Genomic DNA, 22,743 nt, shown 5'->3' with positions numbered 1-22,743 from the left:
TTTATCAGGCACTTTTGCAGCATCCACCCAGACTTCTCACTGACCTTCTCCAGCAGGTGTGAATAAAACCCTCCTCCTGGGAGAAGGTGTGTAATGACTCTTGGCAGCCTGAAAGGGACCTGCATCCCAGGGGGTGCAGAGCTGTAGTATGGTCTTTAAGTGTCTTCATCTAGATTGTTCTGTCTCCTGGGCCACAGTGCCTTCTGTTGGGTCTTAGCAACCCCCTTTGAAAGCAGAGTATTAGACAAATAAGGTTGGGGAGGAATTGTCAATAAGGAGCACATGCCATCTTGATCTTTAAAATCCTAATTTCCTGGAGACATCATTCTATGGCTGTTCAGTGAAGATTATGTATTTCTCATATTTTTTTTCCCTTTACTTCTTGATATGCAGACATATGTTTCTCTGGATGCATAGTTGTATTTCTCAATAAACTTTGCTTTATAACAGTACGGAGATATAACCAGCATACAAATACAGACACCTGCCAGGTCTATATGTGTGTGGATAGAGCCTTACCTTTTGTGATAAGCTGTGCTAATCCTAGGAAACAGTGGCATGGATCAACATGAGTTTTTTGGCTCTTTTCTAAGTTTCATCGTGGGTTTTTTCCCAGCATGTTTCTCTCTCTGATTATGTGTTCTTTCGGTAGATGCTAATTTTAGTTTTCATTACCTAAGCACCAACCAGTTAATATCAGGGAGAATGTCCACAAGTGCCTGCTAGATATTCATGGACTGCCAGTTTGGAAAAGGATTTTACAATGGATAAGTCAAACAAATTATTGATTGGTTGATTGAAAAGGATGGCATGATGTGATGAATGAGTCATATTCTTCAGAATACCCTAGGTTTGAGCTACAATCAACTCCCTGTAGTTCTACTTGAAATCTATCTGGACGCCTATACTCTCGGGGAAGTTCTGTTGCTGTCCCTGGGGAAGGGGAGCATTGGGAGCCCCCCACGACCGCCCTAGATGCTCCTTTGTGAGCAGGGTGCAGACAGAAGCTCTGGACCTGCTAGTCTGAGCTTACCCAGAAGAAGCATTTCTGAACTCTGTAGTCAGTAGCTGTTCCTCTTCTTCCCTCAGGATGAAAATACCAAGAGAGTCAGCCTTTAGTCCTGAGTTGGAAAAAGAGGCTCTGGTTGATTGACAGAGCAGTGTCCATATTGGTTCATGTCGTGACTTTTCTCCAAGTCAACCAGAAAGGAGCTCACAAAGTGAGGAGACTTGAGGACATGTCAGAGGAAAAGGAAAATGCCACATTCTCAGTTAAGTCACCCAGTATGTGTCAAAGGCTTACCATTGGCAAAGGCATTAGCCTACCCCAGCTTCTTAGAGTTCATTACAATCTGTCTAGAGAAATGGTGCCTGTTTGCGGATAAAGAATAAAATGGCTAGTATCCTCAGGAAAAGAAATAAAAACCGTAGGAATTCTCCTCCAAAACCAAACAAAAAATACTTCTGATGGAGAAAGTTGTAGCACAGGAGTATGTAAAGGAAAAAGTGATGGAAGAAGTAGGACTTGAGTGGGTCTTGGTAGGTATGCCTTGGATTCTTACTTGCAGGTTGTAAGACTGAGACCCTCACTCTATTGCTGGTGATGGGATGAGCATCACTCTTGGCTCCTGGTGTCCATCTTGAGTTTCTTGCCACACAAAGTTTCCCCCTCTCCCTCAGTGTGATCTTTCGTGTTTTGAATCTCATTGCTGGAAGAGCCTGTTCTTTCGAAGGGCTCTCCTGATTAGGTCAGGCCCACCAAGGACGGGCTTTCTGTTTTAAGGTCAGTTGATTTAGGGCCTTAATTTTATTTGCAAAATCCTTCACAGCAGCAGCACCCAGATTGTGTTTGATTAAATAACTAGGAGAGGGTACATGTGCACTAGGGGCCGGGCAGTCTTGAGGGCTACTTTTGAATTTTGTCTGTCACAGCACAACTAAAACATCCAGGGATGAATCTGACTTTTGGCACGGCCAAATCCAAGGGAACTCACTATCACCAGGACTCAGACGTCCTGGCTTTCAACCTCGTTCCATACTGCAGAGCTTCATCCTCATGTGGGCTTCACTGGTGGTAAAAACAGCTCTGTGAATAGACCATGCTTCCTGATTCCTCTTAGTTCCAGTCAGTTGGAGAGGGCCTTTGGTTCGTGCCCATCCCTACCCAGATCCAGTCGTCATCACAAGAGGGATATGTATTCTGATTCTCCAAGCCTAGATCACATGCCTGTCTTTTTACTTATTTAAAATTTATTGAAGTATAGTTGATTCACAGTGTTAATTTTCTGCTGTATGGCAAAGTGACTCAGTTGTACATATATGTATATTCTTTTTATATACATATTCCAGGCCAGAATACTGGAGTGAGCAGCCCTTCCCTTCTCCAGGGGATCTTCCCAACCTAGGGATCGAACCCAGGTCTCCTGCATTGCAGGTGGATTCTTTACCAACTGAGCTATCAGAGAAGCCCAAGAATACTGGAGTGGGTAGCCTGTCCCTTCTCCAGCAGATCTTCTGAACCCAGGAATTGAACCAGAGGTCTCCTGCATTGCAGGCGGATTCTTTACCAACTGAGCTATCAGAGAAGCCCAAGAATACTGGAGTGGGTAGCCTATCCCTTCTCCAGCAGATCTTCCCAACCCAGGAATTGAACTGGGGTCTCCTGCATTGCAGGTGGATTCTTAACTGAGCTATCAGGGATGCCCATACTTGAGTCACAGTGTTGTAATTTTCTGCTATATGGCAAAGTGACTGAGTTGTACATATATGTATATTCTTTTTAATATTCTTTCCCATTATGATTTATCACAGGATATTGAATATAGTTCCCTGTGCTATACAATAGAACCTTGTTGTTTATCTATCCTATATATGATAGTTTGCATATGCCCATCTCTGGACCCCGGAGAAGGCAATGGCACCCCACTCCAGTACTCTTGCCTGGAAAATCCCATGGACGGAGGAGCCTGGTAGGCTGCAGTCCCTGGGGTCGCTAAGAGTCGGACACGACTGAGCAACTTCACTTTCACTTTTCACTTTCCTGCATTGGAGAAGGAAATGGCAACCCACTCCAGTGTTCTTGCCTAGAGAATCTCAGGGACAGGTGGGCTGCCGTCTATGGGATCACACAGAGTTGGACACGACTGAAGTGACTTAGCATAGCATAGCATAGCATAGCATCTCCGGACCCAAGGCATGAGGTTGACCCAGCCCAAATAACAAAGAAAGTGAGGTAAAGGTTGTATTCTAGAAAGATTGCTGTTTAGGAAAAGTTCTAGTCCTAAATAAAATGAAATTTTAGGGAACTCCTTTATCAAGTATTATAAGAAAGTCAATCAGGAAACGGCCACTACATTTAGAAGACAGGAAAGCATTCCTGACCTTTAAAAGAGAAGTTTACTTTTTAAAGTGTTGAAATCAAACTCTATGGGTTTAAGAGGTACCTAATGAAATACAGCGTGGAATTTATACTACACTTTAACGTGTTTTATGGTGAATAGGGGAGACGTGACAGCCATTTGGAAATGTATCAGAGTCTGGGGATGATTGAGTATGTTTGTAAGCTGTGAAGAAGTTTCTGGTAGAGAGAAGACTGAAGGAGAGACAGAGGGCAGAATTGACCCCAACAGGACCTGAGCCAGTAGGAGACAAAGAGCCCCCAAAAATTTTCCCAGATTTTAAAGTGGTATGGGATTTTGGGGTGGTTTGGTCATTTGTCACTACTTTGGAATAAACAGGTATCATTCCTTCCAACGTAATCATCTTATAGTGATTAAATATACTAAAACAATCCTTAGTCTCTGTCCGGCTATGTAATTGACAGAAAGACTTAGGCTTAGAGGAGTGATTCTCAAAGCCTGGTCCTTGGACCAGCAGCATCAGCATTACCTGGGAACTTGGTAAACATGCAGGTTCTCTGGCCTCACCCCAGAACTACTGGATCAGAAATTTGGGGAGTGGGACCCAGAGACACAGTTTCACAAGCTCTCCGGGTATTTCTGATAGCACTTCAAGTCTGAGAACCACTGCCTCAGAGCGTGCTCATCTCTCCTTCATATACCACGAGGGTTTCCATAACGATGGCTTTTGAGAAGCTAGGAAAATCAAGGATAAAGGCTCCTGGTGGTGGGGGAGGGGACTGCACGTCTTGAAAGGAGATGGCAACTGTTCAAAAGCCATTAGTGACTAAAAATAGAATAGACTTGAAGCATAGAAGAGAGAAGGGTACAGTTATAATTTAATTGTTCTCAGGTTCACGCAGTGCTTTCATTTTGATGACAGGCACAGAGGACCTCCCAAGTCCCTCCCTGGAGGACAGAGTGAGAAGAGTTGGCATTATAGCTGAGAGTGGTGCTTCCTTTGGCGTAAGGATGAAGTCGTAGAACCGGTTTGGGATATGGATTGTTTAATTTAAATTCAGACTCTTCTCGACACTCTTAGGAGGCTGCAGAAGAAGGGCATGGCAAGGTTTCTTTCATCGAGGAGCTTATAAACTTTTTGAGCCTTTCAAGACTTAAATCAATCCAGTGGACTATAAAAAGACAATATAACAAAGTGCTGAATTGCAGAGAACCCGCGGTAGAGGCTGTAAGTGCTGTGGGCAGTCAGGAGAAGGAGAAATTGACATTGTGTCATTTTCATCTCTGGACAGAGGATGAAACTGTCAGCCTGGCATAATTCCCCAGGTCTCATGGCAGAGTTTTAGACAACTTGGCAACTTTTTCTTCTTGCTCATTCTTTTCTTCCCGATATTGTGAAAGCTTGTCAGAACTACTGAGTCAAAGTAAAGGTTTATATTTCATGACTTTGAACTTGAGAGAATGTTGATATTTGGGTTTATAGGAAAAACCATATGTGTAGGAGATACTACATTTTATCTGGTGTCTTTAGTGAAAAGAGACTCAAACAGAAGTTTGACTTATTCGTTTCGAACAGACTTTCAAACTTACTCCATTCATGGAAGAACATGAATGAGCCTGTCTGAGGATACCTTCATTTTGTAGATGAAGAAAGCAAATTACTGATTTTCCTTAGTGAAAAAATTAAGTAGTACCAGTTCTGCGATGGTAGGGAACAAGAAAACAGTTCAGATAAACACAATATTTCTGAGGCTTTTTATTTCTATACACCATGCTGCTTACCTGGGTAAATAGATACCAAACCGAGAACCAAAAGAGAAGGCACGCAGACACTCTAGAAAGTGGGCAAAAATGCCATTTCAGTCCAGGAAAGAAATAATAAAGACGTTGTAATGGTCAAGAGGAAGCCAGCCAGTTTGGAACCTAATAGAAGGTAGTCAGGCGTGTTTTGTTTTGTTTTAAGAAGTTTACATGTAATGTGATCTGATTTTAGCCCTTTGGGGGGTAGTTTCTTAACTCCAGCTGTGGCATGTGGGTATGAAGAGGGAGCTTCACTTTACTTCATTGTGATAATGGGGTTATTTATGATGCATTAGGAAGCCACATTAAGTATGATATCTGTACTGAATGATGTTCCCCTAGCAAAAATTGCTAGCGTTTGTTGCTCTGATGGCCCAATAGTTGAAAAGAAGAATCGTTTCCTGTTTCAAGGTATTGAGAATGGTTCTGTTGATCATCTTTTGATCAAGGAGACTCATTTGAAATAGCCAGGGGGGAAAAGGATGAAATAACAGAACCTAATAGTACAGGTCTAGTGAGATCGCATAATGCAGAGGCTGTTTCCTCTGCCTAGAAATGTGATGCCGGGTAATTCTTGCTCATCTTTTACTTCCCTGTGTAAGTGTTGCTTTTGTAAGACAGATCCTCCTTCTAAGTGACATAACCCGTTATAGGGTGATTACAAATTGCAGTGTTTATTTGTCCTTCTTGATGTCTATCTGATTTTTAAATTTTATGCATATGTTAAAAATAATATACTCTGATTTTTTAACATCTGTTCCGCTTGAGGCAGTGAGGTCCTTAAAGGCCTGGGCCTTTGTCTGTGTTATTCACCGTTATGAACAAAGAACCTGTTGGGTATAGCAAGCTCCGAGTAAAAAATGTGTCCCGTGAATGAATGAATAAGAAAGACTTTGTACACACGAAACTAATTCAATGTTTTATGTCAATTATAACCTCTATTTTAAAAGAAAGAAAGCACTTTGTAAACTGAATTCACTATAAAAGTCATGGTTAATTATTTTCATAGAAGACACCTCCTTTCTCTCTTTAATCCTCACTTTTTTCTCTCCAATTTTTTACTTCTTTAAAGGTCTGCTTGTCAGTGTTTTGCCAGTTCCAAACCTAAGATTTGGTATTATTCGTTCTTGCCTTTTTTTTTTTAAGATAAGAGATCACATTTTTCCCTCAAAAATATTCTTTACCAACCATGCGAATGCTGGGATTCCAATTTTTGTTCAGTGTGCACTTATGACTTTGAAAGGAAAACATGGCTGGTACTCGTGAATGATTTATTTGGGAAGCAAACAAGATTCTAGAGTAGTATTTAACTTCTATTTCTTGTCATCCCCAAGGCCACTCTTGTACGTCACTCTCTGCAAAAGTACACACGTCAAAATACCTTGAATAATATTGGCCTAGGAGAAGTTGCTCCTGGCTCTGTCTTACAGAAGGGCGTTTGGGGGGGTGGGGGGGGCAAGAAATCTAGATTCAAGAAATAATTAATGAGATACTGAGAGTAAACTCAGTCAGGTCTTTTCTTTAAAAGCAGCAAACAAACAAAAATCACCCAGCCCTTTCCCAGAAGGGCCTCCACGTGCCACTTCTTTTTCTTTTTTAGATCCTCATTTCTTTTCTTTTTAAATTTATTTTTTATTTAAGGATAATTGCTTTACAGAATTTTGTTGTTTTCTGTCAAACCTCAACATGAATCAACCATAGGTATACATATGTGCCCTCCCTTTTGAACCTCCCTCCCATCTCCCGCCCCATCGCACCCCTCTAGATACACCTGTCTTTTTCAATTTTGGTTTCCTCAGGGTATATGCCTAGGAGTGGGATTGCTGGGTCATATGGTAGTTTTATTCCTCGTTTTTTAAGGAATTTCCATACTGTCTTCCACAGTGGCTGTGTCAATTTGTATTCCCATCAACAGTGCAAGAGTGTTCCCTTTTCTCCTCACCGTCTCCAGCATTTATTGTTTGTAGACTTTTTGATGATGGCCATTCTGACTGGTGTGTGGTGATATCTCATTGTAGTTTTGATTTGCATTTCTCTAATAATGAGCGATGTTGAGCATCTTTTCATGTGTTTGTTAGCCATCTGTATGTCTTCTTTGGAGAAATGTCTGTTTTGGTCTTTTTATCACTTTTTGATTGGGTTGTTTGTTTTTCTGGTGTTGAGTTATATGAGATGCTTGTATATTTTGGAGATTAATCCTTTGTCAGTTGTTTCATTTGATGTTATTTTCTCCCATTCTGAGGGTTGTCTTTTCAGCTTGCTTATAGTTTCCTTTGCTGTGCAAAAGCTTTTAAGTTTAATCAGGTCCCATTTGTTTACTTTTGTTTTTATTTCCGTTACTCTAGGAGGTGGGTCATAGAGGATCTTGCTTTGATTTATGTCATCGAGTGTTCTGCCTATTTTTTCCTCTAAGAATTTTATAGTTTCTGGTCTTATGTTTAGGACTTTAATCCATTTTGAGTTTATCTTTGTGTGTGGTGTTAGGAAGTATTCTAATTTCATTCTTTTACATGTGGCTGTCCGGGTTTCCTAGCACCATTTATTGAAGAGGCTTCAATATTGAAGAGGCTTATTTTTGTACAGCTTTTGCACAGCAAAGGAAACTATAAGCAAGGTAAAAAGACAACCCTCAGAATAGGAGAAAATAATAGCAAGTGAAACAACTGACAAAGGATTAATTTCCAAAATTAATTGTATATTCTTTCCTCCTTTGTCAAAAATAAGGTACCCATATGTGCCTGGGTTTATTTCTGGGCTTTCTGTCTTGTTCCATTGGTCTATATTTCTGTTTTTGTGCCAGTACCATACTGTCTTGATGACTGTAGCTTTGTAGTATAATCTGAAGTCAGAAAGGTTGATTCCTCCAACTCCATTCTTCTTTCTCAAGACTGCTTTGGCTATTCAGGGTCTTCTGTGTTTCCATATGAACTGTGAAATTTTTTGTTGTAGTTCTGTGAAAAATGTCATTGGTAATTTGATAGAGGTTGCATTGAATCTGTAGATTGCATTTGGTAGTATAGTCATTTTCACAATATTGATTCTTCCTACCCAGGAACATGGATATCTCTCCATCTGTTTTATGTCATCATTGATTTCTTTCATTAGTATCTTACAATTTTCTGTGTACAGGTCTTTGGTCTCTTTAGGTAAGTTTATTCCTAGATATTTAATTCTTTTTGTTGCAATGGTGAATGGGATTTATTCCTTAATTTCTCTTTCTGATTTTTCATTGTTAGTATATAGAAATGTTATAAGTGATTTCTGTGTATTAGTTTTGTATCCTGCAACCTTGCTAAATTCAGTGATTAGCTCTAGTAATTTTCTGATTCTATCTTTAGAGTTTTCTATGTACAGTATCATATCATCTACAAACAGTGAGAGCTTTACTTCTTCTTGTCCAATCTGGATTCCTTTTATTTCTTTTTCTTCTCTGATTGCTGTAGCTAGGACTTCCAAAACTATGTTGAATAATAGTGGTGAGAGTGGACACCCTTGTCTTGTTCCTGATCTTAGAGGGAATGCTTTCAGTTTTTCACCATTGAGAATAATGTTTGCTGTAGGCTTATCATATGTGGCCTTGACTATGTTGAGGTAGGTTCCTTCTATACCCATTTTTTAAAGAGATTTTGTTGTAAATGGGTGCTGAATTTTGTTAAAGGCTTTTTCTGCATCTATTGAGATGATCATATGGTTTTTATCTTTCAGTTTCTTAATATGGTGTATCCTGTTGACTGATTTGCATATATTGAAGAATCCTTGCATTCCTGGAATAAACCCAACTTGATCATGGTGATTGAGCTTTTTGATGTGTTGCTAAATTCTGTTTGCTAAAATTCTGTTGAGGATTTTTGCGTCTATGTTCATCAGTGATATTGGCCTGTAGTTTTCTTTTTTTGTGTTGTCTTTGGTTTTGGTATCAGGGTGATGGTGGCCTTGTAGAATGAGTTTGGAAGTGTTTCCTTCCTCTGCAATTTTTTGAAAGAGTTTTAGAAGGATATGCGTTAGCTCTTCTCTAAATGTTTGATAGAATTCTCCTGTGAAGCCATCTGGTCCTGGGCTTTTTTGGGGGGGAGATTTTTGATCACAGCTTCAATCTCAATGCTTGTAATTGGGGTCATAATTTCTATTTCTTCCTGGTTCAGTCTTGGAAGATTGAACTTTTCCTAGAATCTGTCCATTTCTTCCAGGTTATCCATTTTATTGCCATATAGTTGTTCATAATAGTCTCTTATAATCCTTTGTATTTCTGCATTGTCTCTTGTAACCTCTCATTTTTCATTTCTAATTTTGTTGATTTGATTCTTCTCTTTTTTTCTTGATGCGTCTGGCTAAAGGCTTGTCGATTCTGTTTGTCTTCTCTAAGAACCATTTTTTAGTTTTGTTAATCTTTTCTATTGTTTGTTCCTTTCATTTGTTTTTCATTTATTTCTACTCGGATCTTTATGATTTCTTTCCTTCTACTAATTTTGGGGGGTTTTTGTTCTTTTCTAGTTGTTTTAGGTGTAAAGTTAGACTATTTGATATTGTTTCTTGAGGTAGGATTATATTGCTATAAACTCTTTTTTTTTTTTTGACTGCTTTTGCTGCATCCCATAGGTTTTGAGTTGTCATGTTTTCGTTGTCATTTGTTTCTAGAAAATTTTTTATTTCTCTTTTGATTTCTTCAGTCACCTGTTGGTTATTTAGAAATGTGTTGTTTAATCTCCATGTGTTTGTGTTTCTGACAGTTTTTTTTCTTATAATTGATATCTAGTCTCATAGCATTGTGGTCAGAGAAGATGCTTGATACAATTTCAGTTTTCTTAAATTCACTGAGGTTTGATTTGTGACCCAAGATGTGGTCTATCCTGGAGAATGTTCTATGTGCACTTAAGAGGGTGTTTTCTTCTGCATTTGGATGGAATGTCCTGAAGATATCAGTGAGATCCATCTCATCTAATGTATCATTTAACACATGTTTCCTTACTAATTTTCTGTTTTGATGATCTGTCCACTGGTGTGAGTGGGGTGTGAAAGTCTCCTACTATTATTGTTTTACTGTCACTTTCTCCTTTTATGTCTGTTAGTGTTTGTCTTATATATTGAGGTGCCCCTATGTTGGGTGCACAGATATTTGCAATTGTTATGTCTTCCTTTTGGATTGATCCCTCGGTCATCATGTAGTGTCCTTCCTTATCTCTTGTAATCTTTATTTTAAGGTCTATTTCGTCTGATATGAAGATTGCTGCTTCAGCTTTCTTTTGCTTCCCATTTGCATGGAATACATTTTTCCATCCTCTCACTTTCAATCTATATGTGTCTTTAGGTCTGAAGTGGGTTTCTTTTAGACAGCATATATATGGGTCTTGTTTTTGTATTCAACCAGTCTGTCTTTTGTTTGGAGCATTTAATCCATTTACATTTAAAGTAATTATTGATATATATGTTCCTATTGCCATTTTTAAAAATTGTTTGGGGTTGATTTTGTAGATCTTTTTGCTTCTCTTGTATTTCTTGTATAAGTCCCTTTAACATTTGTTGTCAAGTTGGTTTGGTGGTACTGAATTGTCTTAACTTTTGCTTGTCTGAAAAGCTTTTTATTTCTCCATCAAGTTTGAGATTATTGCTGGGTACTATAATCTTGGTTTTTTATTTTTCCCTTTCAATACTTTAAATATATCCTGCCGTTCCCTTCTGGCCTGCAGAGTTTCTGCTGAAAGATAGCTGTTAAGCGTATGGGATTTCCCTTGTATGTTACTTGTTGCTTCTCCCTTGCTGCTTTTAATATTCTTTCTTTGTGTTTAGTCTTTGTTAGTTTGATTAGTATGTGTCTTGGCATGTTTCTCCTTGGGTTTATGCTGTATGGGACTGTGTGCCTCTTGGATTTGATTAACTATTTCGTTTTCCATTTTGGGGAAATTTTCAGCTATAATCTCTTCAAAAATTTTCTCAAACCCTTTGTTTTTCTCTTCTTCTTCTGGGACCCCTATAATTTGAAGATTGGTGCATTTGATATTGTTCCAGAGGTCTCTGAGTCTATCCTTGGTTCTTTTCATTCTTTTTTACTTTATTCTGCTCTTCAAATATTATTTTCACCATTTTATCTTCCAGCTCACTGATTCGTTCTTCTGCCTCAGATATTCTGCTATTGATTCCTTCCAGAGTATCTTTAATTTCAGTAACTGTGTTGTTTGTCTCTATATGTTTATTCTTTAATTCTTCTAAGTCTTTGTTAATTGATTCTTGCATTTTCTCCATTTTGTTTTCAAGGTTTTTGATCATCTTTACTCTCATTACTCTGAATTCTTTTTCAAGTAGTTTGCCTATTTCCTCTTCATTTATTTGGACTTCTATGTTTCTAGTTTGTTCCTTCATTTGTGTAGTATTTCTCTGTCTTTTCATTATTGTTTTTTTAACTTATTGTGTTTGAGGTCTCCTTTTCCCAGTCTTCAAGGTTGAATTCTTTCTTCCTTTTGGTTTCTGCCCTCCTAAGGCTGGTCCATTGGTTTGTGTAAGCTTTGTATAGGGTGAAATTTATGCTGAGTTTCTGTTTGTTTGTTTTTTCTCTGATGGGCAAGGCTGAGTGAGGTAGTAATCCTCACTGCTGGTGATTGGGTTTGTATTTTTGTTTTGCTTGTTGTTTAGATGAGGTGTCCTGCACAGGGTGCTACTGTGGTTGGGTGATGCCTCGTCTTGTATTCAAGTGGTTTCCTTTGTGTGAGTTCTCACTATTTGATACCCCCTAGGGTTAGTTCTCTGGTTGTCTAGTGTCTTGGAGTCAGTGCTCCCACTCCAAAGTTCAGGGCTTGATCTCTCCAAAGACCAGCCTAGGTCCAGTCTACCAAGAGGAATTTCACCTAAAATGAAAGGACCTTTACTTGAGTTCCAAAAACCAGTGCACAAGAACACAATGGAGATCTCTGACTCCACAGATACTGGGTATTGCCTGCCACGTGGGCAGGCCTCCTTGGATTGCAGCAGATGACTAGAAGGTCTGTCCTTGGCAGTGGTCAGCAGAACTCCACATACCACTTCTATCATGTTATCCTTGGTGGCTGGAAATGGCAGATGGCCAAGTGGAAAATTTCACAGCCCTGCAAATATCAGCACACTAAACCCTGCAGACCAGTAGTGCGAGCGAGCTGGGTGGTGTGGACCAAATAATCATGTCCCCAGCACATGCCTTCCTTATTAGTTTTGGTCTCCTCTTTCTCTTCCCTTCCTGTTCCAAGACTTTACTTTCTTTCTCCCTGAGATTCCAGACAGCTCTGTTTCCTGCCCTGTGAACCCCTTGACCGCTAGGTGGAAGGAGAAACATTTGGACGCTTGGGTGCACCGGCGATGGTTGATTGTGGGTGCCTTGCCAAAGCTGACTTTTATATTCTGGCTCAGAGCTAAGCTACAGCCTTCTGACGGTGAATAATCCTTTGTCTTTCCGGGGCGCCTTTCTTCTTGGGAACTTGGAGTGCCTTGCCAAAGTGTTCTTATTGATCTTCCCAACAACTTGGTGAGGTATGAAAATGGCAAAAGGTCATAGTCCGGGTACCCGCCTTTTTGCAAGAGCGTCAACTCGGGTGGCTTATTTTGAGGCCATGTTGCAAGTTTGCATCTCAGCTGGGATTGCAAGTCTCCCAAAATTGGCTTCAACTTTGGGGTGGGGGTGGGGGAAACGCTTGGCTGCACCATGCTGTCTCCTGGGGCAAGAGCAAAAATATCGCATTTCCTTTTTAAGCAAAGTGTACTGGAAAATGGTCTTTGGTGAATTACCCATCAGTCTAATTGATCTTCGTTTGTTGCGATAACAAGGGATTTGACGGAGTGTTCAGCTTTTTATTTTCCCTTCTGTTCCCACGCTAGGTACTTCTCCCTTCTCTGTAAAAGGAAGAAAGAACACACCTAGGCCCAGGAGCACTCCAGCTTCTTGTGGGAAGTCTCCATGGTGACGTACAAGCTGGGGCTACCTGTGAACCACGCACAGTGAATGTTGTAAGTTAACAAGAGTTGAATCTGCACTGGCTTGCCTTGCAACGGTTTGTGAATCACTGGATGCTCGAGCCAGGGTGCTGAAGACGTGTTAGCATTAGCTCTAGGTGATCCTCCAATTAATTTCTTCTTCTTCTTTTTTTTTTCTTAAAGGGGAGAAGTTCTGTTGTTATTTGCTGTGAACTTGACTTTCTCAGCTTCTGTTGGGCACTGCTCATTCTCTCCTTCTGGAATAAAAGGGTGGAAGACAGTGATTATTTCAGCCTAGAGCCAAGTTTATAGCAGCCTCTTTAAACCCTGCTCTGCAGTTCTTTTAGGTTACTGGGTATGGGGTAAAACCTTTCAGGCTAAGGATTCCCAATCAGGGAATCACACTCTGTCATTATTTTCTTTACATGGAGTTTTTGATTGGAAGGAAATGTTTCTGGCGTTCAGAAATCTGAGGTATACAAGCTAGTAGTCAGCTCTTCAGGGTGCTTTTCTTGCTTAAAATTGGCTGATTTATTGGTTTTTGTCAGGCTGCTGGGTTGGGATTTTGAGATGAGTGGTTTCTGCATTCAGCTGCTGGTCACCTTTCATGAGGAGGTATAGGATCCAGTAATTGAAGAGAAAGCACACTGTGGGCTTCCAGAAGCTTTAGTTTACTACAGAACTTAAGGGTTCACTCAGCTCTGCTGCTTTCTGGAGATTTTACCTCATTGCTAGACTGTGTCATAAGAAAAAAATGCTTAGAGCTTTGTCCAGGAAAGAATAAAACTACAGGAAATCCGGGCTAGCCTATGAACATATTACCTTCAAATTTTAGAACATGAAGCGCCATCTTTGACTAGGTTTTTTTGTGTGTGTGGAAATATCTATCATATATATTTGTGCACACACATCTTTACATATTTGTGTGTATGTGTATTAAATATAAATATATACACATATGTGTGTGTGTATATATATATATATAACTGTGCATTAAGTTTTCAGTTTCTTAATAATTTGGTCAGGAAAGTTTTCCAGGCATTTATTTTTTTTTTTTTTCCAGTTGCATAAACAATTTTGAGAGAGCTAGGAGCAGTGATATGAGGGCATGTATCTAGGAGAAAAAGCATTTACTGTTGAAAAGAAAAATTTCCACTGAAATTTTATTTCTTGGTTTTCTAAAAATTTGTATTAAATATGCATGTTTATCCATATTTCCCGAGAGTTAAATAGTCATATTAAAATAAGCTTATTGAACTCAAGAGCTCCCAGTGCCTCAGGGTAAGTGGGTGATGGAGGATGCTGGTGTTTTCATGGATTCTCATTTTGTACATATGATCACATTGGTTCTGGTGGAAAGTACAGGGCTCCTAGAATTATTGACCTCAATTCTATTCCTGGTCCTAAGGTCAAGGTCAAGGTCAAGTAAGTCTGCAACCTTGGGCAAGTCACTGGCTCCTGCAAAGTGTTGGTTTATAGTCTGTGTTGCTCTATGCTGCTTGTTTATTGATGAGTCTCCATCTTAGTTTGGGGTTCCCACAAGCAGCAGAATCTTATTTTAAAAAACTCTTATTCTAAAAGCTTCTATCACTATTAAGGAGTACTTTGGGGGCCCTGTTAGATCTGGATGCTACTCTAGCTGTATGCTTTTCTAGAAAGTATTTCCCAATCAGGTAGTCAACAGAATGCACGTCTGATGATGTTTTTTTAGCATCTTTTAACCTAGGAAACAAGTATCTTATGGAAAAGTGCTGTAGGTTTCAGGTTACATTTAAAAAGAACAGTGCAGGAACTATAATCAATATAGCTTTTGTTTCGAATCTGGTGGTGTGTGTTTTTGTTTTAAACCATTGCTTTGAACTGCTCATGTGATACCCTGTCAGACCTCAAACATTAAGTGAGGTTTTCAAAGACATTCTAGAGTGTAAACCTTAAGATGCCACAACTTAAAGTCATTTAAAAATCCTTCTGTAAATGGAATGGGTTGAGCGAGAGGAAGAAAATGCTAAATTCTTTTGAACTCCAAAGGACTTTTTCTTCCAAATTACATTCGCTTGGGGAGGCGGGGGAAGTCCCAGTTTTCTTAGTAAATTTGGAAGTTAGTAACCTTTTGCAGTCTTGCTATATTTTTACAGCACTGACTTAATTCAGTTCAGTTCAGTTCAGTCCCTCAGTCATGTCCGACTCTTTGCGACCCCATGAATCGCAGCACGCCAGGCCTCCCTGTCCATCACGAACTCCTGGAGTTCACTCAGACTCACATGCATCGAGTCAGTGATGCCATCCAGCCATCTCATCCTCTGTCGTCCCCTTCTCCTCCTGCCCCCAATCCCTCCCAGCATCAGAGTCTTTTCCAATGAGTCAACTCTTCCCATGAGGTGGCCAAAGTACTGGAGTTTCAGCTTCAGCATCATTCCTTCCAAAGAAATCCCAGGGCTGATCTCCTTCAGAATGGACTGGTTGGATCTCCTTGCAGTCCAAGGGACTCTTCAAGAGTCTTCTCCAACACCACAGTTCAAAAGCATCAATTCCTTGGTGCTCAGCTTTCTTCACAGTCCAACTCTCACATCCATACATGACCACAGGAAAAACCATAGCCTTGACTAGACGGACCTTTGTTGGCAAAGTAATGTCTCTGCTTTTGAATATGCTATCTAGGTTGGTCATAACTTTCCTTCCAAGGAGTAAGCATCTTTTAATTTCATGGCTGCAGTCACCATCTGCAGTGATATTTTCTCCTTATTTTGGTATCCTGGTGTCCCAAAGCCATGCCATTATAATAGAGGAGGCAGGAGATTTTTCAAAGGACATGAGCTTGCATGTAGATGGGGTATGGTGGAGGGTAGATGAACATGTTAGTAATAATCATGGCAGCCACTGGAATTAGTGGTGTCCATCTTCAGCAGCTTGTTGCCCCAGACTCACTACCTTTGTTGTTCTCCGTTTGTCCCCATCATCCACCTGTCAAATGCCACTCGTGGCTCTTGCAGATGGACTTTGCTCCTCAAAATGTCTCAAACTGGCTCTAAGGTATGGTACCTTGTACAGAGAGAAGAGGCAAGAAAACTGACCTAGGAGTTGGAAGACCTGGATTTTACCCATGGTGCTGCAATTAACCGTACAGCCTTGAGGACCCGTTTTATCTTGAGTAATATGAGAAAGTTGAGTGTAGTGAGCTCTGATGCTTCTTCTAAAGACTCTAACATTGCTTCGAATATCAACTTTGGATGAGGCAGGCTGGATGGTCACTTTCCCCTGTTTGGCCTCTAAGAGTCAGTGATCTGGCACAACTTCAATTTATTGATACAAGAGCATTTAAAACATCGAGCACAGTCTTGTGGTTACAAAACCAAAAAAAAGAATTATTGTGTGTGTCAGAACAACACTGCCCTTTGCAGAGGACCTTCCCAGGGACCATGTGACAGTCGAAAGGTGTTCACTTGAGCACTTTTTCTAAGAATGCAGTTTTAATCATTTAAATTTAGGATCCATACTCATTGGTCTTTTTGAAAATTAAATATGAGCCACTTTTGAAATTTAACTTTTGAAAAATAATCTACCTCTGTTCTCAAATATTACTTAGTATATAAACCAGGAGGCCGTAATCTGTAATTCTCTTCTGAGCTGCTCTGCTTTCTTGAGTAGCTCTTCTCCAGCTGCCTCTTTAAAGCAGCCTTCCCCGACATATATAAAGCAGCACCTTGTCCCTGTGTCCTCTAGCCCAGGGGTCCCCAAACTCCAGGATCTAATGCCTGATGATCTCAGGTGGAGCTGAGGTAATAATAATATGAATAAAGTGCACAGTAAATATTGGAGAAGGAAATGACAACCCACTCCAGTGTTCTTGCCTGGAGAATCCTAGGGACAGGGGAGCCTGGTGGGCTGCCATCTATGGGGTTGCACAGAGTCAGACACGACTGAAGCAACTTAGCAGCAGCAGCAGTAAGTGTAATGTGCTTGAATCATCCCAAACCATCTCCCACCCCCTCCCCGGTCTGTGGGAAAATTTTTTTCCACAAACTGGCCCCTGATGCCACCGAGGTTGGGGACCGCTTCTCTAGCCTACTTTTTTTTTTCTTTTAAGCACCGTACATTTTATACATGCATTTGTTAATTGCCCTATCTCCTCAACTAGACTGTAGGATCCACGAAAACAGGGATGTTGTTCTTATTATTTTCCTGGTGAATCCATAACGCCTAACATGCAGCTTGTCCTAAAGTGGGCACTCAGTAAGTATTTGTTGAACAACCAAGGACAGAGTGAGCCTGTGCCTGGGTTTCTCCTGTGTGAGCCTAAGCCATTCAGAGAAGAACCCAAAACATGGTTCTTATGCAAATGGCTTCAGTCTGATAGTATTTGGTCAGGTAGAGGGTGACATGCAAAGACTGGTTCACTGTCTTTTCCTTAGAAGTAGACGTCAAATGTTGACAATGTATATAAGTCAATGTGGGAAAGAAGCTGTTTGTTTTAAAAAAAAAAAGGCTTCATGGAACTATCAATAGTGTTTGGGGATTTTCTGATACTTAAATTCTGCCTGATGTGTGTTTCCTCTCCTCTTCCATTTGAGTGGTTTGCTTTATGGGTTGTTTGTGAGCAGCCTGCCCTGGCATTCTGTGAAAGGCAGGATGTTGTGTTTTATAATCCCATTATTTTATCATCTTTCATGTTTTCCATTTCCAAAGTGAGAGACGGACTTGGCGTGGTCAGTTTACCCAGAAATTCACCATTTACTGAATAGCATCATTTTCATTTTCTTTCCTTTTGAGAGATGCATACTTTGGAATGAAGGAATAGTGAACTGATACAAATTGAGTCCATTGGATGTCTCTCTGGTGGGAAGGGAGAACCCAACAATCACTTTCTTAGGGAGGCATCGTCTTCTGTGGCTTTTGAGGATAGCAGGTATCAAGGTTTCTTGAAGTTTTTGTTTATCAACCCCCTTTTCAGAGTGCAGGAGTTACATTATTCCTGGGAAGAAATGGAAAGACTGAAATAAATACCTCTGTGCCTATTTAGACAGCATTATGCTGTCTTTATAAGCTTTGAAAAATGGGAACTGAATTTCTAGTCTCCAGAGTGAGAGAATTACATATACACACTCTAATCAGAGCGATTTGGGAATTTCCCTGTGTGTCTGTCAATTTGTACCTTTTAGATTTGCCATCTGTGATACCAATTTTTTTTATGATCTCTAGTGCTACCATAGAAAAAAAAACTGAAGTCGATAAAAGGGATCACAAGGGAAGAGATTTTACTATTAGATAAATGAGGGGAAAGTCTCTTTTTAAAAGTCTTTGCTTATAATGACCCTACCAGTTGATCTGCATGTTATAAAGGCAAAGAGGGTCTCATATTTCATGCAAGCACTCTGGGTGTTCTTTATGTAGCCTCAAGTCTTCTAGAGTTTTCTCTTTCACCTATTTCTTTCTCTTTCCCAAACTTCCTCCAGTTGCTCCTTCTAGATGGCCTCACTCATTCCTGGCCATTGCTGCCTTGTGGCTGGTGGTGGTGTTGGGGGCTCTGCATGAGCTGCTGAGAACTGAGAATTGATATCAGCCCTACTTCTGAGTTGCTTGGCCGAGGGCAGCCCATCCCAGGCACACCTGTTTTCCTCGACATCGTCTTCCCCACCTGCTCGGCTCACTTGCCTTAGCATCTCAGAGAGGAAAAGAGAAATACCCAAAGTGCTGAGCAGTTGCAGCATGAAAAACGTTCGTGTATCTTCTGCAGTGTTTTGTCCTGTAAAGGAACGTGTCCACAGCATGGTCAGACCGCTTTCTAACAGAGTAGTGCTGAAGTAAAAAGGTTTTATGTTCTATTTACTGTTTCGAATTCACCGACTGGATCCTATTTATGAAAAGACTGGTGTGCTCAGGTCTGTGAGGGAGGCAGGGGTGAGTCATCTGTATTCACTGCCCTCTGGGATTTTCCCTCCACTGTGCTGGTCAGCACAGAGTCAGTGTCCCGAACCGGGTGTGAGTACGATTCCTGAGGCTTGGGTTTTCAGAGAAGGAAGGATTCACAGACAGCTGAGCATCTGAATTTGGCCTTGAAACGGGGGTTGGATTTCCACCCCATATATGTGTGTGTTATGAGAAGGCTGCAGAGAGAGAGAAGATAACTCAAGTCTTTTTGTTTAACTGCTTCTTCACCTGGGCAGGTGAAACCTCAGAAGCATCTCTGCATGAGGACTGATGTGCCATGACCACTGATCCAGACAAGGAGTGGGGCTTAGGGCACGTGGGTCCCATTCCTCTTCAGAGTCATTTTATGTATTTATGAGCAATAGCTAAAGCAAGAATTTGGGTCACTTAAAGAAGCGGTATCTCCCCAACCTGTGTAAAGTGTAGTGTTTTCAACTGAGCTTCAGGCTGAAACCACACCCAGGACTAAAAATGTGTTTCTCAAGTGGAGTGCCTTTGACACGCTCGCTGTGGAAGAGTCTGTGTACACCAAAGGCAGGGCGAGGATGCCTGGATGGGGGTCATGCCCAGGACGGGGAGTCTTAAGCCACTGCAAACTCTTCCAGACAGAGATCAAATCTTTCTCCTACTCGGTAACTTGGAGACTGATCAGCTCTACCATCTTTGTTATGAATATGATGGTCATGTATAAATATGATTGATGTATGTCTTTCTCTCCAAGTATATCATATCATAGTAGTATTTTCATTCTTCCTCTAAAAGACTGTTGTTTCTCTTTTGTTTTCTTAGAGCAAAGAGTGAGGCACAGATAGGGACTAAATGACATCGTTTTGTCATAAAGCCAAAACAAAATCTGATGGTTCTTACCAGCAAACATATCAATTTTGGGGACAGATGTATAAAGACGAATAATTTCACTCTTTTAATTTCCCACATTTTTAACTTTTGTGAAACGGTCATTTTTTTTTTTTTAAGAAAATCATTTATCCCTCCCTCCCTCAGCATTTCATACTAAATTTCCAGTGCTAACTATGTCATAAATGATGGTAGGCGGACTTGCAGAGTGAAAGAATGGATCCATCTTCTCTATGTCCTGAGGATTTTGTTAACCTTTTGCAGACCCCTGAATAAGAATGTTATATAATTAAAAAAAAAAAAGTCTTTTGCAACAAGTTTAAGCTGCTTTTAAGGTGAGATAGTAAAATTAGCTGTTTGACATCTGTGTTGGAGGATGTTAGTGTCTCGGTGTCAGCTCTTCTATTTTTTAAGGTATTTATTTGGCTTTGCTGGGTCTTAGTTGCATCCAGCGTGATCTTGAGTTGCAGCATATGGGATCTAGTTCCCTGACCAGGGCTTGAACCTGAGTCCCCTGCATTGGGAGCGCAGAGTCTTAGCCAACGGACCACCAGGGAAGTCCCCAGTTCTCTATTTGTGCTTCTGTCCTGAAACTACTTCCTTAAGTAGACTCCCCCAACGTAGAAACCTTAATGGGATACAAATGGCAACGTCCTTCAGAATCTTTTTATTTCCAAAATTCAATTAAGTTCTCATCATGCTCTTTGGACTCTTCAGCATCTTATTCCACCTCTAACTCGCACATCTTTCTCAATACCTTTATCACATGTGTCTTATGACCTTCTGGCCACAAGTGTCTAGCATTAGGACTTGTCCACAGTGCCAACAGAATTCACTGCTTGAGACCCCTGCACAGGTAGGAGCTGGACTGTGCTACATCTTTCATTCTGGACATAAGCCATCCTCACATCGGGACATCGATGTTTTGCATATTTGGAAATGAAAATGCTCTTGCTAAAATTATTTTCTAAAAATTTTGTATTAGGTGGCTCTTCACTTCATTTTTCTTTTTTCCCCCGCAGGCTTTGCAGCTCGCATACAACTGAAAAATTGTCATTTCTCCAGGGCTAACATCCAAGACTTTGATAGGCAGTCTCAATGCCTGGGGCTCCTATGAGTTGCTGCCCATTCTAAGCATCATAAGACTTACCTTGCAGAACAAAGAGAACTGGACCCAAAGATCGTCCCCTTCTTCTGACCTGGCAAGCTCTTCTTTCCCAGTGTTCTTTGTCTTTCCCTCTTTGTTCTCCAAGAAAAGGGAGGGATGAGATTAGCATGCTATTGTTCAGAACAGGGACAGCTATTGCCTGTGCAAACAGTTTTCCTTTCCCTTTCTTTGGCAGCTTCAGTTGTTCTACCTGTTTCTGGCTCTCCTTCTTCCTCAGTGGACCTTTCTCCCCCACCCCACTTTCAGGAGACTAATAAATTAAATATACAAGTGCCAGTTGGTTCCTATGAATCTACCAGCTCACATAATTCCGAACAGTCATTCAGCCTCTATCTTTAGTGAGGTTTTACCCTTTCTCTGTCACCACCGCATCGAGCACATGTATAGATTAAGGGTAGTACGTCAAGGTGAGAGCTCTCTGCTGGGTTATGTTAGTCCGTCACTCCTTTAGTGGAGCAGATGAGCTGCCAATTGGTATCTTGTTGCTGTCATTGGAGTTTGCAGTTCAGGTCCCCAGCTCTGCTGGCAATCTATTTCTGAGCCCCAGCGATGACGCCAGTTGTCCTGGCAACCTGCTGGCTGGCGCATCCATAAAGGCCAGCAGAGGAATGGCAGTGGACGAGGGTGGCCTCCAGAGGGTTGGAAGGGAGTTGGCAGTCACCTTGCTCAAAGAGGATTTTCCATTTCCTGCATCTGGGCTGGCCTCCAGGAAGAAGATGTCCATATCATGGGAGTGTCACTTGGGACTGTGAACCACATGGTCTTTCTCGGCCAGATAGCATCCTGTGGAGAATAACACACTGATTAGTGGCTGATCCAGGCAGAGTGTGGGGACTGCCAGACCAGGGTGCTAGGTGATCTCAGGACATTAGATGGTACCAGCTTTTCTTGGGAATCGGGTTAACGTTCCTGTTGTTCATCAGCACTGGTGTTCGGAGTTGGGGACATGGGCAGATGTTTGGGAAGAGTCAGAGGTCAAGAGAGGAGGGTAGAAGGGAAACACCACAGTGGATCTTGACTCCTTGTCCTGTTGACAGGTCTGGCCTAAAAGCAGTTGAGTGTAACTAGAGCTCTCTGACTGGGCTCCAGTAATTTCTGTGTTTGCAGCATTGCAAAGGAGCACCCCTTGTCCTCTTCTCTTTAACCCCTCTCCTCCTCCCTTGATGTCAAGTTGAATTGGCACTAAATGACTTGCCCCTCCCTCCTGATTTGGATCCAAAAGAACACAGAAGCTTTCTATTTTAAAGTCCCTTACTTAGTTGGCCTTGCCTTGATTGAGTCTAAAATTGGGCAGTCAATTGGCAGTGGATGTCTTGGGGATTGCATGCTATAACCATTTCATCAGAGAAGCCCCTGGCCAGTGCCTGTGGCTGACATTTTTTCCTCGGGAATGCATCTGTTTCTGTTGGCATGGAGATGTCAGGATATGTTTCTCACACACACACAAAGCAAAGGTGGGTCTACCTGCAAAATTTGGGTGCTGGGGAGCAAGGGAATCTGGTGAAAGAGATATCCCCAAAACAGTTGAAACCCACAAATGACATAAAATATTATTAGTACCTTTCATTACTTAAAGAATTTTTTTGTATTCACAGAGATCTTTTAGTATTTGCTGAGATAATAGCACGTACCTGTGTCTTCAGGATGGGGAAGCCAGTTAGGGTGTAACCAGGTATTTCTAGCACATTTTATTGTTTGCTGTTT

The 22,743-nt window shown here is 41.0% G+C and overlaps 1 protein-coding gene across 19 annotated transcripts in view; it reads left to right on the top strand.

Annotated features, from left to right (window-relative positions):
* Window positions 1-22,743, top strand: part of ATXN1 (ataxin 1) — a 415,565-nt gene that overhangs the window by 259,892 nt on the left and 132,930 nt on the right. For 14 of the 19 annotated variants that reach the window (XR_008711346.1, XR_008711347.1, XM_055570680.1 and 11 more), the window contains one exon: window positions 12,996-13,124. The exons of 2 other annotated variants lie outside the window; for them this stretch is intronic. The gene's annotated coding sequence lies outside the window, so the exon portion shown is untranslated. Of the gene's footprint in view, window positions 1-12,995; window positions 13,125-13,274; window positions 13,372-20,893; window positions 21,312-22,634; window positions 22,712-22,743 lie in introns of those variants that run through there. 3 more of the 19 variants (XR_008711349.1, XR_008711345.1, XR_008711348.1) reach the window with 3 other exon arrangements.

The sequence above is a fragment of the Bubalus kerabau genome, chromosome 3 (genome assembly GCF_029407905.1).
Source record: "Bubalus kerabau isolate K-KA32 ecotype Philippines breed swamp buffalo chromosome 3, PCC_UOA_SB_1v2, whole genome shotgun sequence".
NCBI classification, from domain to species: domain Eukaryota; kingdom Metazoa; phylum Chordata; class Mammalia; order Artiodactyla; family Bovidae; genus Bubalus; species Bubalus kerabau.
This window is presented reverse-complemented; position numbering and strand designations above follow the sequence as displayed.